Genomic DNA, 15902 nt, shown 5'->3' with positions numbered 1-15902 from the left:
TAAAGTTTTTTGAGAGAAGGCAGCTAATCTTCTTCTTACTGTATGATTTCTCTTCACTTGGAACAGGAACCCTCTGCCAACAAAAGCAAAGCTGGTTGTAGAAAAAGGCTCTGCTCAGCCTTCCTGACCCTGTCTGCAGATAAAAGGGGGAAATAGCAGGATATGTTGCATATATGTAAGTCCTTGCATTGTTGTCAAGGAAATGCTATGAGCTTCTGGGAAATCCATAGTTCCTCTTTAATATGTCAACAGGTTAACAGTGTTGTGCAGACTGTATCTGACTGTGCAAGCAAGATGACGTTCATATGGCTGGATAGTGGTAACAATGACTGGATGGGATAAGTTCTGATTCCTTCAGGAAATATCATCTTTCCATATGAGACGTAAGCACAGGTGTTGACTTAATTTATCCTTACTGGCACACTTTTGTTACACAACACCAATTCATTCAGCAAATTCCACCTATACGAGTGGAATGTCTTTGTATTTGCTCAAAACCCACCACATACTCCTTTTCCTTCATAACACATTTTGAGTTTGAGAACAAGTGCTCTTTTTAAAATCCTCTCCTTACCAAATGCTGGGGAAGTCTTTGAAAACTCGGAAGTTCCAAATGATGCAACATTTTTTCTCTTGTTTTCTGCTTGTGAAGAGCCACTTGGCTGCAGCACAGTATTGGGGGGAGTCTCTAGGAAGAGTTCTTGGGTGCTGCCCACCCTTCCACCACCCACACGTGGAGAGGGTGGTCTGTGCTGCACATCAAGGCCCCACTGCAGGGCAGATACAGGCTGGGGACTGTACAGGCCACTAGTGAGAGAGGTCAGAATGACTTTCTGTGCTATTTTTTGTCCTTTTCATCCCCTCCTATGAGGGCATGTGCTCTGAAAAACAGTTACATCACAGCACAAGAAAGAATTGCCATCCCGTGAGATGCCTGCATAGCTCAGGCCTTCTGCAAGCAGAAGGAATAACTTGATTATTTTTCAGTGCTAGGAGAGGAAAAGCCAAGGACAGCCCACAACAAGAACTGAATCAATACTCAAGAAGGATTCGGAAAATTATTTTTTCTGATCATAAATTTTTCAGAAGCAGCTAATTGATGAGGGACGGGTATTTTCTCATATCTTGAGGTTATTTGCCAAATGCTGAAGGAGGAATTCTGAATAATTTTTGGTCTGTAGGGTTTTTTCCTGTGTCGTTCACAATGAATACACCATGTCTAAAATTTTGATCTCTTTGGGCAAAACAACAACAGCCAACATTTATGTTTTGAGAACTTTCAGTGGGTTGTGGGTTTGGGGGTCACAGCTACCTTCTTACATTCCTTCTGCACTACTGGCTTAGAATGCACTGGAAATCCCCTCCACTTATTGGGTGTTATTTTGCCCATGAACACATTTCCTGAATACTACTTTGAAGTGGTGACACAAGCTAAGAACAATCCCAAAGACCTTGTTTTACAATTCTGACAGGGATTAAAGCATAAATAAATTAAACCAGTTCGTCTCTGGGAACTGTAAATAAGCTTTTTATTCCATTATCTATTTCTTTGTAGCTCTCCTTGTTTTCAAAGGTTTCTTCTTTCAGTTTATTTCTTTTTATGCCTGCTTTTGTGGTTTTGTCCCTTGCCTTGCATCATGAGTGACCTCACTAGAAAATCCAAGAAAATCTCAACATAAAGTTTGTGAGTTCTCCCAAGGCAAGAAACACCCCAACCTCCCACCCCCCCTTATTTTCCATTTGGTTTCATCAGTGTTCTTTCCACTGTTGACCCCAGGCACCAGAAATATCCTGTGGCCAGTCTGATCTCAGCCTACAAGAGCAAATGCCTGCTTCCTCCTGTGCTGTGCAAAGAGGGAACGAACTGGGGCTGAGTCATGCCTGGTGAAACTCTGGGTGGTGTTATTCTAGGGCAAAAGTCATTTGGATGAAAGTGAGACCAAGAACCAAGGGGAGAAGTAGAACTGCTACATATCAGCAGAGGTGCAGAAAGTAGAAAGTACCAGGATTTGCACAGTAGTGTGGCGAATCAGTGGCATGGATGTGCCCAGCATGCCCAGAAACCTCTCAGTGCCACTCAGCCACCAGCACCAGTGAGTGCCCAGAGCTGCACTCTGTATCTCATGGGGAAGTAGATGAAGGGAAAAACTGGAATGGAAGAAAAGAGGATTTGAAAGAAAATGGATTTGGGCTCCAAAATAGAATAAAAGCAAGCCACAGTTGTCAGGGTGTCCTTTCACAGCACTCTGAGACTGCAGGGTTGGGATCAGAGTAGAAAGCTCTCCAGTTCCCTATCCCTGCCTATTCACTCCCATATTTATTCAATTTTATTGTGACATCATTTTAAAATCAGTCCCAATCTCAAGCAGGAGTGAGAGAGAGAGACATTCTGCATGGGGATGGGAACAAATGCCTGGGGCAGGGCCAAGAGATGGGCTCACGTAACTTCACCTGTGTGAACTGCACCAGCTGGTAGCAAGGAAGGACAGAGCAACAAGCTAGTCATACTTTTATTTGACTTTTTTTGTGTATCTATTTTTTTCATCTTGTGAACCTGGATCCTCCTGCTCCTACTGCACAAATATTTTGGGTCATCTCTTAAGAGTTTTCTGTTTAATAAAATTCAACTGTCTTGGATTAAGTTTACTTCACTGGTGAATTGACAAGTGCTTGCCATTTTCTAATGAACAGCTTAATGAGTTTATTTTTGCATAGAGGACATTTACGTGCTTTGTGGTTCATGTTTCTTCTCTGTGCCACATTAATTCTTGCATCTGAGGTTTGTCCTATATTTTGTAGCAGTAATGCTGGACTGCACATAAAATGCTTGTAACACCAAATTATCAGGATATTTATATTTCTCATCTAACTCGTGAAACACAAGGGAGGTCATGCTGCACTTGAGGATTTAAACTGAGCACTGATCCTATGCTGCCCCTCGGCAGGTGACCGCTGGTTCGTGTTTCCTGGCTGCCACAGCCACGTGTCTGCTGCCGGCAGAGCAGAGGTGACAAGGTGGCAGCCACTGGCAGCACGTAACCCCTGTGCCCTCCCTGCAGGCTCAGCCACAGTTTAGACCCGTAGCATTCCCGGAGGAAAGCAGGGAGCTGGTGCAGTCGCGAGCCAGCCCACCAATCCCGCGGGGAGGCGGCTGCAGCTGCCCCGCTTCCAGCTGCCCTTTCCTCTCTCCCTTGGGAAATTCAGGGCTCCAGGGGAGCCCTCCAGCCGTGCAGCTCCCCAGCGTGTGATTCTCGCAGGGTCATCACTAGATGGCGACAGAAGTTTTCAAACTGAGTCTAGTCTCCCGAGGTTTGCACAAGACTAAGAGGTGAGGTTCAGGCTTTAGCCGAACATTAAGAGGCAGGATCTACAGCTTGGGCTGCTGATGGGCCTCTTTAGCTCCAGCCATCATCCCCTTTCCCTCACAGAGAGACAAATAAGCCACATAATGCTACACTTACCTTTGTTTCAAGGTGAGAATCCAGAATGCTGGGCTGGAGATACAGAGGGTGCTGGAGGGCCTTTTATCTGCCAGCAAGGCAATGCAAATAATCACCTCACATTGCACCCACTGCAGCTCCTGAACGTGGCTGAGTAACCTGAGCTTGGTCAACGGGATGAAATAATAACACTGAGATGTCAAGAGTGGCATTTGACACATCATTCAGGAGAAAAAGTCTTTCAAAGTCTTTGGGCTCATTCCCAGGCTGCAGCAGCAGTCACCCATCCCTTCAGCCCTGACCTGGCACATCTCTATCCTGTGCCCAGGCTCAGGCTTAATGTAATTCCATGCAAAAAGGGTGAGGGGGGGAAAAAAAAAGAAGAGAGGCCAAGAAAAATTAAAATTAACTGCATATAAAATAAAAGTGTTCTGCAAGGAAGTCGCTTGCCGTTTTGGGTGTTAAGCTACTCCCTGGGGAAGATGTGGGAGGCATATCTCCTGATTATATGCTGTAAACATGATTAACTTGTTTTTCTGTATAAATGAACCCTGTGATTCATTGCTGTCAGACAACCTACAGGGTTTCAGTTCCAGCTGTATTTAAAAACTGGGTTGAGCAAATTGTTGGTGTTTTCTGACCTGTGATGCAAAATTGTAAAGTCACAAAAGGGTTGATTATTGAAACTGCTTTGGAATATTACTGAAGTTATTATATTACTGCTGCTTGCTGTGCTCTGCTAGGGAAGCAGAAGTGGCATCCTGAAGTGATGACAGTTCACTGCCTCACAGCAGGGACAGCAGGACCTGTTGGGGTGCTGAAACTTGCCCGCTGCTCTTCCAGTTCCTATCATCTTCAACGTCATATTTGTGGGCTTACAGGGACATACTTTGACAGCTTTACATGTGCCCATTCTCCAGATTTCCCCAAGGAAACTCAGAAAACAACATATCTCCCAGGAGGTTGTCTCCTCCCAGGAGTCAAGGTTGAATGTAGGCACAGGCAGGGTCTGGTGGTCTCTTTGCAGCATGGAAATGAGTCCTTTCAGTGCCAGGATGAAATCCAGGACAAAAGCAATTTGCCATGGGCTGGACATTCTCATACCACATTCTAATTGCCAAGTCTATTTTATGTACATTGAAACCCCACATCACACAATGAAGGTCTGGATGAAATTGGGTAGAAAACATAGAAAGAAGAGGCCATGGTCTAGATGACAGTCTTTTGGTTTCTAACTGCGAAGTCTCAGCCAGAGAGTCCATCTGCACAGACTTCCAAGTTTTTATCTTCTCAATGGCTTTATGAGCAGGAAAGTGCAGATGGACACAGAGGCATTGGGAACAGGAGTGACCCACCAGCATCCTGGGAACCTGCTGCAGAGAAGGGAGTTGCACCAGCCACTGAATCACTTTTTCAGTCCTGGTTGGGTCATTTTCAGGAAAAAGAGTCTCTTGGTGGTGCTGAGAACAGAGAAGATTCATTGCCCCAGCAAAAGTGGTTCGGCCGCTGCAAGGTTCAGTAGGCAGGACACTGCCCTGCAGCACCCTGGGAAATGCACTGGTGAACATCTCTCATGCTGGGGAGAGAACCTGGCACGTGCCATTATTACCAGCTTGGTATCAGCATGGCTTTGAGTAAGGATGGTGCTCACAGGTGACAGTCCCAGTAGTTGCTCTGTTTTTCCCCAAAAGTGGAAACCCAAACCACAACCCCCCCACCTTCCATCGCTGTTCATAATCCAGGTGTTTCTTAGAAAATATGCTGTTGAACTGTTCAAGAGAATTTTAGGTGGTTTTCTGATACTGTTTCTCATCTTTTGTGGCAATCCAAGTGTGTTAGTACCCACCAAGAATCTAACTGGGCTGTGGAAGTGTTGGAAATCCTGGAATATCACAAAAGCCATTTAAACCCATTTCTGTGTTTCTAAGGTGATTTATAGAAAGAGGATGAAACTGTGTTGTGTCATTCCTGACACACTGCTTAAACTGGTAAAAGGAGCTGAAAGGCAGGAGCAACATGAGAAGTGGACAAGAAGAGGCACAGTCCACTGTTGTGAGGGCTGGGTGCAGGAGAGGAGCCATTGGTGGGGGAGCACTGAGGAGACAGATGGCAAAACCCTTAGGAAACATCTGGTGTGGCTGCAAGAGCAGAAGGTTACCTCACTTCTTAGGAAGAAATTTTTTACCGAGAGAGTAATCAGATATTGGAATGGGCTGCCCAGGGAGGTGGTGGATTTTCTGTCCCTGGAGGTTTATAAGATGAGATTGGATGTGGCACTTAGTGCCATGGTCTGGTAACCATGGGTGTTGCATCAAGGGTTGGACTTGATGATCTTGGAGGTCTTTTCCAACTTGATTGATTCTATGATTCTATAATTTTATGATTCAAAAGGCTGGGGAAAGCTCATCTACTTTCTGGGGTGGGTTCCTGCCACAGACAAGTGTGCTGCTGGGCACTTCCCATGGTTCTAGAGGGTTGTCTGAAGGAAGGTCAGAATTGCACCCCATGCTTTTAATATGGGTAGAAACTGCTCACAACCCCCTACTGACCCTGACAGGACTCAGGCTGACCTAGCAAGCAGTGTTCTACCAAAACAAGGGGATTGGGATCAAATGCCCACTTCTCGGTGCCAAAGCAAGATCCTGGGAATTCCTCCCTTAAGGACATGTGTACCTGGAAAAGGGAAAAGAAAAGCCCTTCAAGATCCAAAACTGTGTTTTTGCCACTCACAGTCAGTGTCAGTGATTCAGATTTAATCCCTGCATCTGGGTGGGCAATCGCCAGCCAGGCTGCAGGCAAATAACCTGGCCCTGTACACTGGTAGAAATAACTGCAGTCACAACAGCCTCCTCCCTTCAGGCTCCACTGAAAGTTCAGACCAATCTGGGAAGTTTTAGCATTTTTCCCACTGGTAGTTAAAAGGAGTGAATGTAATTCTCTTTCTCCCACCACTACTGTTTTCGTATGCACTGGAGCTTCTGGTTTCCAGTTACCACCGAAAGCAGAAGTGAAAAGCAGCAAGAAAAGCTGTTCTCAGGGTATTTTAGGTTCATGCAACGTCAGGAGATTTTTGGAAACAAAACAGGGGCACTATGAGATAATTTGGCTTGTGCTTAGCTAAAGGTAAGTCAAACTTTGACACCTGCCTATCCCTATGAACCAGTCACATACTTTCTCCTCCCTCTCAAATACCTGTTTGATATCAGCATCCACAGCTCACTCCCAGTTTTGCCTAGCAGAAAGTGTTTATGAATAATAATGTTTTGCTGTTGAGTCAAAACTCATGTCTGAAAGCTTCAAAATAACTGCAAAATTTAAATTTTGCTAAAGTAAGAGCTGAGTAACAACAGATTTTCAGAAAACAAGACCTTACCCTATTTGCCCAAACTTATGCTCCATTTCTGGGATAGAGACCTACTATCTTGTTTCCTTAAGTAGGAAATATTTCTGCACATTTTTCTTCATAGAGTAAACACGTTTTAATACATGTAGTAACTATCTCTTTTTCACAGTCACTCTTTTGTACAGATTTGGTGTTACCCAGGGAGGCAGTGAGAGAGCTGAAAAAAATATTGGAGGGTCTTAGCCAGGGGCACAGCTGTGCTTCAGCAGTTCACCCAGCTGTCCTCCTACTATGGACCAAGGATGAATGGAAAGGACTAAGTCTTGCTACAGCCACTGATTCCTTCAGTCACTCAGGTATCATGAGAAGTGTTGGAATAGATCCAAGAGAAAGGCTCTGATTTTTGCCATTGATCTTAATCAGCACTGTGTACGATGCTGCCATGTACTGAAGATGGCCAGGACCTGGAAACCAAAGATGAATAAAAAGGTCTCAGAAAACAAACAAACAAACAAACAAACAAACAAACAACCGGTTAGGATGGAGACATGAGATTCAGATTAATTTATCTGCCTGTGCACTTCTTATGAGGGAAGCTGAAAAGTTTCTCTGCAGAGCAAACATATTTGCCAAGATCAATGACAATAAGTGAAGATTTGAAAGTGCAACGATCATCTGAGAGCAGTGAAAGCCTGCGGGTTTTCTTTGTTAGACCGAATGACTGTGAGCAATTCATACTGGAGTAGGCAATGGAAGATGCTCTCAGTGAAGAAGTTTAGGTGATGTCCCGTGGACTTTTGTGGCCACAGAAAGGACTGTGAAGCCCTGATTGCAGAGTGAAAACAAAGAGTTGTTTCAAGACTTCATGCTGTAAGGACACTTCGGGAATGTGAGGACTTAAATGACATTCACAACACGAAATCTATGTAGCTGAAAGACCAGACTTTAGGGGTGAGATCTGACCCAGTGCATCCTAGTTGATACTTTAGGTTTAAAAAAAAAAAAAAAAGAAGAAAACTTTGAAACTTAGATCTGGGCAGGGAATTGTTCTTGCAGCCTATGGCATATTGTCAAAGCACTTCCCATTTAGCTCCAGCTTTCAACTGCGATAAAGCTTTGTTTGCTGTGCCTACTTCTACTAGACAGGAAAAGAAAAGTAAGAGTCAGATATACAAGAGGGCAGGGGAATATGCATCAAGGAGAAAGGAAGTAGTCGTGCTGATAAGGATAGCTATTAAGGAAATGTTACAGTAAAAGAGAGAACTGTGTCTCTTTCCATTAAGAAATATGGAGAGGAAAAAAAGAAGGAAGGGGAGAAAGCAGGAAGGAGAGAAAGAAGGAAGGAAGGAAGGAGGGAAAGAATGAAGAAGAGAAAATAAAGAAAGAAAGAAAAAGAAAAAAGGAAGAAAGAAAGAAAGAAAAGAAAAGAAAGAAAGAAAAAGAAAAAAGCAAGAAAGCAAGAAAGCAAGAAAGCAAGAAAGCAAGAAAGCAAGAAAGAAAGGAAGAAAGAAAGAAAGAAAGAAAAAGAAAGAAAGGAAAAGAATCATACAAAAATGCAGGCAGCCAAGATAACAAAATAGAAGAGTATCTTGATATTCCAAAGAAAGACATGAAATCAGCTATAACAGCAGCAGGAATCTCACTTAGGGTTGTAGGGTCAATATAGAGCAGGGAAGAGAATAGTACCAGAAGAGGGGATGGAATGCTTTCCTCACTTTGGGAATGGGAAAGAAAGTAGTTTTGCTGTGGGTAAAAATTGATTTGTTGAACCAGTCATAAAGAAGTTCTAACAGGGTAATGTTGGAAGGTCAAATTTGCATTGTGATCCACTCTCCAGACAGGGGGCAACAGTGACAATTTTGGAGGTCAGCAGTTTTTCTTTCCCTTGTGGACTTGATGTGCCAAGGTGCAGGGCCCATGTGTGATGTCCTTCCCTGCTGCAGAACCAGACATGTCCCTGCCACACTTGCCCACATCTTCCAGATGTGTGGATGGGCAGCTGTTGCATGCCCAAGAGATCTCTGTTCGGTTGCATAACAGATGCTCACAGGTCACGTAGGAGATCAAAAACACAAAGGCCTTGGTAGACAGAGCAGCAGGCCGAGGACTGGCAGGACAAATCCAGGAGTAAGTGTTGACAACCTTCTGGGCTATATGCTATCCTAAAGTCAACCAAGCAAAAGACGCAGGAGATGTTTGAAGAAACACCTCTTCAGAAAAATAAGAAGGTGTGGAAAGGCTCCAACCCTAATGGAATGAGTCGGTAGTTGAGTGAGGGTTTCAGGTGTAGAGCAGGGGCCTACAGAGACAAAGAAAAGGCATGGAGCAGACGAGTTCATGCCTTGGGCACCTCAGAGTGCAAGGGGAAAGTAGAGTTGTCATGAGACACATAAAATCAGTCAAAGGACATTAAAACAAACTGCAAAGTATGGGTTAAATTAAGCGGAAAAAGAACTCAACAGCTGGAACTCTTCCTCTTTTATGCAAGGGCTGCTGTATGATCCAGCAGTGCCGGGGTGTTGCAAAAAACAGCACTATTGTACAGACATTTTCCCTGACAGTATTTGTACTACATCCTCTTAGTTTTTCTGTAGTTCTAGATTTCCTCCATTTTCTAGGGAAGTCTGGGCATAAAGAAAAAATAAACAGCCTTTAGACAGGATCAAGGGTTGGCATCAGCTGATCAGGTGCTGGACATCATTTCCTATGTCCTTTTTAGGGTCTAGTTCCAGGCACCTTCCTCCTTAAAGCTCTCAGGAAATCCCCAAGCTAGAAGGGCTGAAAATAAAACTAGCCTACATTTGCCAGAGTTCAGAAAGGCATCTGAAAATATAGCAGAAAAAGAACTTTTCTCTGCATTCAGCTAAGTCTGAAAGTGGTTCTTAAAGCAAACTTTCCTCACTGTCAACTCATTTCTGCACTGACTTCATTCATAATGGAACATCAGTCTGAGACAGACTTTTCCAAGAAAGTGGTCAAGGGGGTGCAAGATGGAAGCAGCTCCTTGCTGAGGGGTCACCTCCCTTTCCCCTTTCATATAGGTTCTCATTGACCAAGGAAGGTTGGTGGTCAGAGAGGGTGAGTCACAGGGAAATTGGGCAGGGGAATACCAACATTTTGGTTCCAGTGACTGCTCATGCAGCTGCTGGGAGAGCACCAAAAACCACTGGGGCACCAAGCAGCAGCCTGAGAGAGAAGGAGGCAAAGCCTAGGGCTCATCGGTCTGTACAGGAGAAGGATGAGAGCGGAGCAGGTCTGGGATTGCAAAAACGTGAAGACACTGGATGAGACGGTAAGCACAGGCAGGGATGTGGCTCCTAGGGTGGCTAGCAGTAAGCTAGGGGCATGGAATGGACTAGAGACAGTAGCCATTTCCTGTATCCTTCTGACATAACACTTCCATTGCCATCAGCAGAGACAGGAGAGGACCTTCTGTTGCAGGTGCCCCATCCCAGGGATGTTTGCAGTGCCCACACTGCCCAGCCCTGCTCAGACATCCTGCTGCACTCCTCTGCTTGCAGCAGAAATGCACACAGCTCATGTCCATCAGGCCAGTTTTCACAGCTGGTATCCCTCAGCCGTGGCATTTGGGTCTTCTTGTATTTCTAAAGTAATTCATCCACTGCTCTCTATCCCTCCTGCTCCAGGGGAAGGGCAGGGCAGAGGAGTTTGAGTTTCTGCAACGAGTCTCCTTTAGCTTGTGATATGCAAAAGGCTGGACAAAATGATAATTATCCCTTTCACTTTTTAGGGTTCTGAACCATTTCTTGTCTCTATCTCACACATCCGCTCTGTTCATTTTGCCCCACGCTAGAGCTTTCTCCTCTGTCCAAGCTGGTTTGCAGCAAAGTCTGATCCCCGAGACATTTCCACCACCTGACAGGAACTCCACAAAACCTCTCTGTGGAAAGCACCTCAAAGGCTGGGGAACCACACCAGAGGGAGGGGAAGACAGGGAACATACCATTGCTGAAATGCCCAGCCCAAACTGGAGGGAAATGCAATCCTTCCCAGGTCCTGAGGGCCACAGCTTTCCTCTCAGGGAGTGAGGCTGTGAGCGCTGCCTTGCTTGGGGCACATGGACACACTGCTCTACAGACACGAGCCTTTCCTTCCCACACCCTGTGAAAGGTGAGGCAGGCTTCAGGCACAAATAAATAAACATTGTACCGTACTTGGCTCTCAACAGCAAGGAAATAAGATGAGGGCTCCAGTGTACATGGCTGAGAAAACATTTACCATCCAGGACAAATGCAGAAAGGTATCCCGTCCCTGGCAGCGTGCCCGTACAGTCAGCGGCATGACATGGGGAGTCAGCTACGTGCCAGGAGTGAGTCCGTGGGAGTTGTGGAAGTTGTGAATAATCCTGCATGCACCAGCTTGGGATGGAAAGCTGTGTGAAACTCATCACTAGCAGCAATATACCTCCCTAAGTATATGTGGCTGCCTGTTGACCCAACAGATGCAAAACAGGTGGGGTCTGTATGGGGTATCTGAGGTGCATGCCCAGGACTGTGCTACTGGCTGCCAGGGAAGAGATATTTGTAAGGATGATGCTGCAAATGAGTGGCTCAGAGCTCAAGAGTCTGAGTGACAGGAGACAGCTCAGCTGCCATGGCTGGGCTGGGGCAGGAGCCAGGCTCACTGAATGCAGGCAGCTTGCCTGTTTTGCTGGCTAGAGAGCTCCATACAGGCTGCTTGGGATGTGGCCAAATGCAAGGCAAGGGGCATGGAAGCATCACCCTAGCAAAGATGTAAGTGTCTTACTGTACCTGAGGGTAGGGTGGCACAAACTGCGCTGTCACTTTTCTCAGAAGAGGGATTTAAAGTCAGAAACACCAGCCTGCTCAGTGCAATGCAGAAAGAGTGCTGCTAGTGTCCTGCAAAATGTGTGGTGCTAGATAAACACCTGAAAAAGTCTTATTTAAAACAAAAGAGAAACTTGTGTGGATGTTATGGGTAAATGCACTAAGCAAATTAACAGTCAGACTGTATAGCTTATCTCAGGACAGCTTCTGCATCCCTGTTCCCTTTTGTGTTTGACTCACAAGTTGGCAGTGGAACAGCTTTGGATGTACTGTCTCATGTCCTGAGAGGAGACAAGGTGGAGGCACTGACATTGCTTGAAAAGTGGAAATAATCTTTAATCATTCTGCTCTGTATTACAGCAATATCCTGGTGCTCCTGCAGGAGAACCAGCTGCTGCTGGGAACCATACTCAGCATACCAGCTGGTGGGTAGCACAGGACCTGATCCCGCAGCAATCAGCTTCCCAAATTACCTGACATCTGAGCCAGCCCAGCACTGACAGCACACTGGCTTAGGACAAGCACAGTGTACAGGCCACCTCTTCTCTTCAGTGTGTTTTGGTGCAAATGCAAATATTGTACCTATACTAAAGGCTTGTGTCCTTCCAGGGAAGCATAGGGGGACAAAGCCTCAGAACATGTCAAAAGTTGCCTGGATGGGGTAAACAAATCTTCTTCTGTAGCTTCATCCAGCCACAAGGAATAACCTGGGAGAGCTACAGGGAGAAGGAGTAAAAGACTGTGTCATGAGAAGGTGGAATTTATAAAAGCCATTCCTGAGATCTTGCAAGACTGAGAAGGAAGGTGAGGCAACAAAACAGGAAGAGGAAGATCCCAGTGCTGTGGGACATCAGACGGAGATGAGATTCCAGGCAGACTCTCAAGGAAAACAAGGTTTGCCTTGTGTCTGCCTTTTTGGCAGACTTCTACTTTGTATCCAAAACATGGGTCAGTGTGACTCAGCTTTCTCCTGCTGCCTCTCAACATTCAGATCCACATGGATCAGGAGGTATCTCTAGTCCAACTCCACACAGGACAGATTGCAAAGTCACACTCAGTTATTTGGGCTATCCCATTCAAGCTTTGAAAACATATCCCCATGTCTGTAAAAACAACAATTTACAAACTTATAAAGCTACTGACCTTAAAAATTAGACTTGAAATTGTTCATGCAATCTTATATGCACCCAGGTGGTTGCTTGTATTTTCAAAACTCTGGTCTGAAACTCCTATGTCACTGTCAGTGCATGACTTCAGCTGAAGGACTTGGGAGAGAAGTGCCCAGCCAGGAGTGTTACAGAGACGAGTCATACTCAACAGGCCCATATTTAATAGCTGGACATGTTTCCCTGGTGTCTAACCTCTGCCTCATTTCTTAATCGTTCAGGGGCAGAGGTGATGGTGCCTGGGACTTTTGCAAATACAACACCATCAGTATAATTTCTGAGAAGATGATCTGTCTTGATGGCTTCTGGAACTAATTACTCCTATGAGAATCTTGACTCTGACGTGATGTCTTTTCATATAGAAGCACTGTCCAGTTCACTAAAACAACCTCCTAGATGTAAATAAGACCTTTTCTGATTAAAAAGGCTCAATGAGTTACTGTAACCACCACTATTGCATAACCTAGAATAGTATCTGCTGAAATATGAAGGCTGAGCATGCAAAACATTTAAGTCTAAGGGAAGGCAAAATTCCAGCATACAGCTGCTGGAGTTTGCTGAGGTTTGCAAGGAGCTGAAGTTTGGAAGGAAAACCATATTTCCTTGAGTAAATCCAGAATTTTCCTCCTTTCCCCAGGCAGTTGAATGATGAGAGGTCTCTGTTGCTGCTCATCTCCAGCATTCTTCTTATCATGCTGGTTTGATTTCCCATGTGTCCTAACAAGTGATCTGGAGGGGAAAAAAATAACAAACAAAAAAAGTGGCTCTTGCCCAAGACCTGCCTACGGAGAGGTTTGCTGTGTGGTCCCTCTTGTGCTCTGGTATGGCAGAACACAGCATGTGCAGGGACAGGCACAGACATTAATTCTGGCTTCAGGTGTCTGAATTTGCAACTCTGCTCAAGCAATCACCTGATAAATTAGCTCCAAAGTCATTCCCCCTCCACCATGGAAGAAGGAATGGTTCTGGCTCCGTTTATGAATTTCATGGGGTGCAGGAGGAAATACCACACCTGTCTTTGAGATATGTGTGCTCAGAGACACACCTTGAGGCCTCCTCCTTTCAGGTGATTTCTGACTTGTTATCAAATCTGCACCTGTCCGCAAGCACTACAGAGAAGGCCAAGAGAAGATGGCACAGTTAATACTGGAGTCTTGCTGCAAGGCTGGAAAATACAACCTAACTGGTGTATTAGTTGCATAAAACAGTGCGGAAAGGGAGATGGACCTTCCCGAACATTTTTAACATATTTGGGTTATTTCCCTTCCCTGAAATGTTGCTCTTTTGGCAAAATGAGTTGTTAATATGTTGCTGCCAAGGATGGTTTCATATTTCTGAGGAAAAGCCAGCTTAACTTCAAAGTGTACTTTTTGCTTAGGATCTTTCAAAGATCCTTTTTTTACACAGAAAATGGTTTTCCCTGAAGACAACCCAGTGCTATGTGGAAATGGTGTCTGGCTAACTCTGCCTAAGGCAGCGAAGCCTGGTCTTCTGTTTTTTCAAAACCACCTGCACTCAAACCCACATGGATGCAGCATATGTGTCCCTCCTCAGCGAGTCTGCAGGGTGAGCAGGGAGCCAGTTAGACCAGTCATTTTTATATGGTGTTTTATACCCTATTTCAAGCATATCCCTTAGTGGAAGTCTTTGCTGGCTTCCCAGGTCTTACCATCTCTGTATGCCAGAAAGCACAGCCATGGTCCTCGCAGTGCCCAGCCCCATAGCTCCCAGGGATCCAGATTGTCCTTGGGCCATCGGCATCTTGGGGATGGGAGCACAGTGCCACTGGGCTGTTGTCATCCCCAGGGCATGGCCATGCTCCTGGCCCTGCTCAGGACAGCAGTTGAAAACCACTCCCTCCTGCCCAGGAGCTCAATGGGCGAAGGAGCCAGCGGTCCGCAAACAGCTCCACCTGTGCCACTACTGACAGAGGACATCCAGGAGGCTGATGGCCCAGTGCCGGGGCACAGCCATAGTGTCAGCCTCCTGTAAAGTCCCCCTGCATCTGTACCAGAGGGCCACCAGGCTGGGTGGTACTGTGGGATGTGCTGGGCAGACAGTGACTCATGGGGACCAGATAGTGTTGCAGAGCGAGGGCAGATACTGTGAGGTAGGAGGGAAGCTGTTCACAGGAAGCTATATGGGGACACCAGGTCAGGCTTGGAAACTACTGTCATTATGCACAAAAATGAGGCACAACAGCTCAATGGTCGGAGGGGATTTTTATACCACAGGTGAATAAAGGCTCCTGAAGGATCATCCACAGTGACACTGTGATACAGGCACAGGCTGTGCTCAAAGTCAGCTCTGCCATGAGCTTACAGGTACCCAGATCATACACAGCAGCTCCTGTTCACTTGCAATTTAAAAAGGCAAGAGAAGAGTTGACAAAAGGAAAAGACTAACACTGGAAATTCACGCACTAATTTTGCAGATTTCCTCTTTGGGCAAACAATGTTTTGTTTTCTTTTTTTCAGGGGGAAGGTATCCTGGTTTCAGCTGGGATAGAGTTAGTTTTCTTCTTAGTAGCTGGTACAGTGCTGTGTTTTGGATTTAGAATGAGAATGATGTTGATAACACACTGATGTTTTGGTTGTTGCTAAGTAGTGCTTATACTCAGTCAAGGACTTCCCAGTGTCTCATGCTCTGCCAGTGAGGAGGTGCACAAAAAGCTGGGAGGGAGCATAGCCAGGAGAGCTCGCTCTAAGTGGGCCAAGGGATGTTCTACGCCATAGAAAATCAAGCTTAATATATGAACTGGGGGGTGTTGTTCAGAAGGGGTTAATTGCTTCTTGGTGGTGGGCTGGGCATCAGTCAGCATGTGCGCGTCAGACTTTGAGCGTGAGGCTGCCATTGCACGTAGCTTTGATGAGGGTCAGCCACGTGCATCCATTTTCTCTGTACACCTCATTCGGGGAGCATCCCTGGCTCTCCTCCCTCTGACAGCTTCTCTCCAGACAAACCCACCTTCTTCTGAACTGATGCTGTGGCCATTCCTCCCCACTGCTCAGGTGGCACATGCTGCTGCCTCGCCAGGAGGTTGCATAAAACCTTGCAGGTGAGCAAAGGCGCGTGGTTGTCACAGCAGTTCACCTCCTTCCTGGTGAGTCACCATGTCCCAGTATCTGTCAGCATGGCTGTATCT

This window comes from Lepidothrix coronata, unplaced genomic scaffold, assembly GCF_001604755.1.
Source record: "Lepidothrix coronata isolate B3197 unplaced genomic scaffold, Lepidothrix_coronata-1.0 Scaffold80, whole genome shotgun sequence".
NCBI classification, from domain to species: Eukaryota; Metazoa; Chordata; class Aves; order Passeriformes; family Pipridae; genus Lepidothrix; species Lepidothrix coronata.
The sequence above is the reverse complement of the archived record's forward strand: the minus strand, read 5'-3'. Positions refer to the sequence as shown.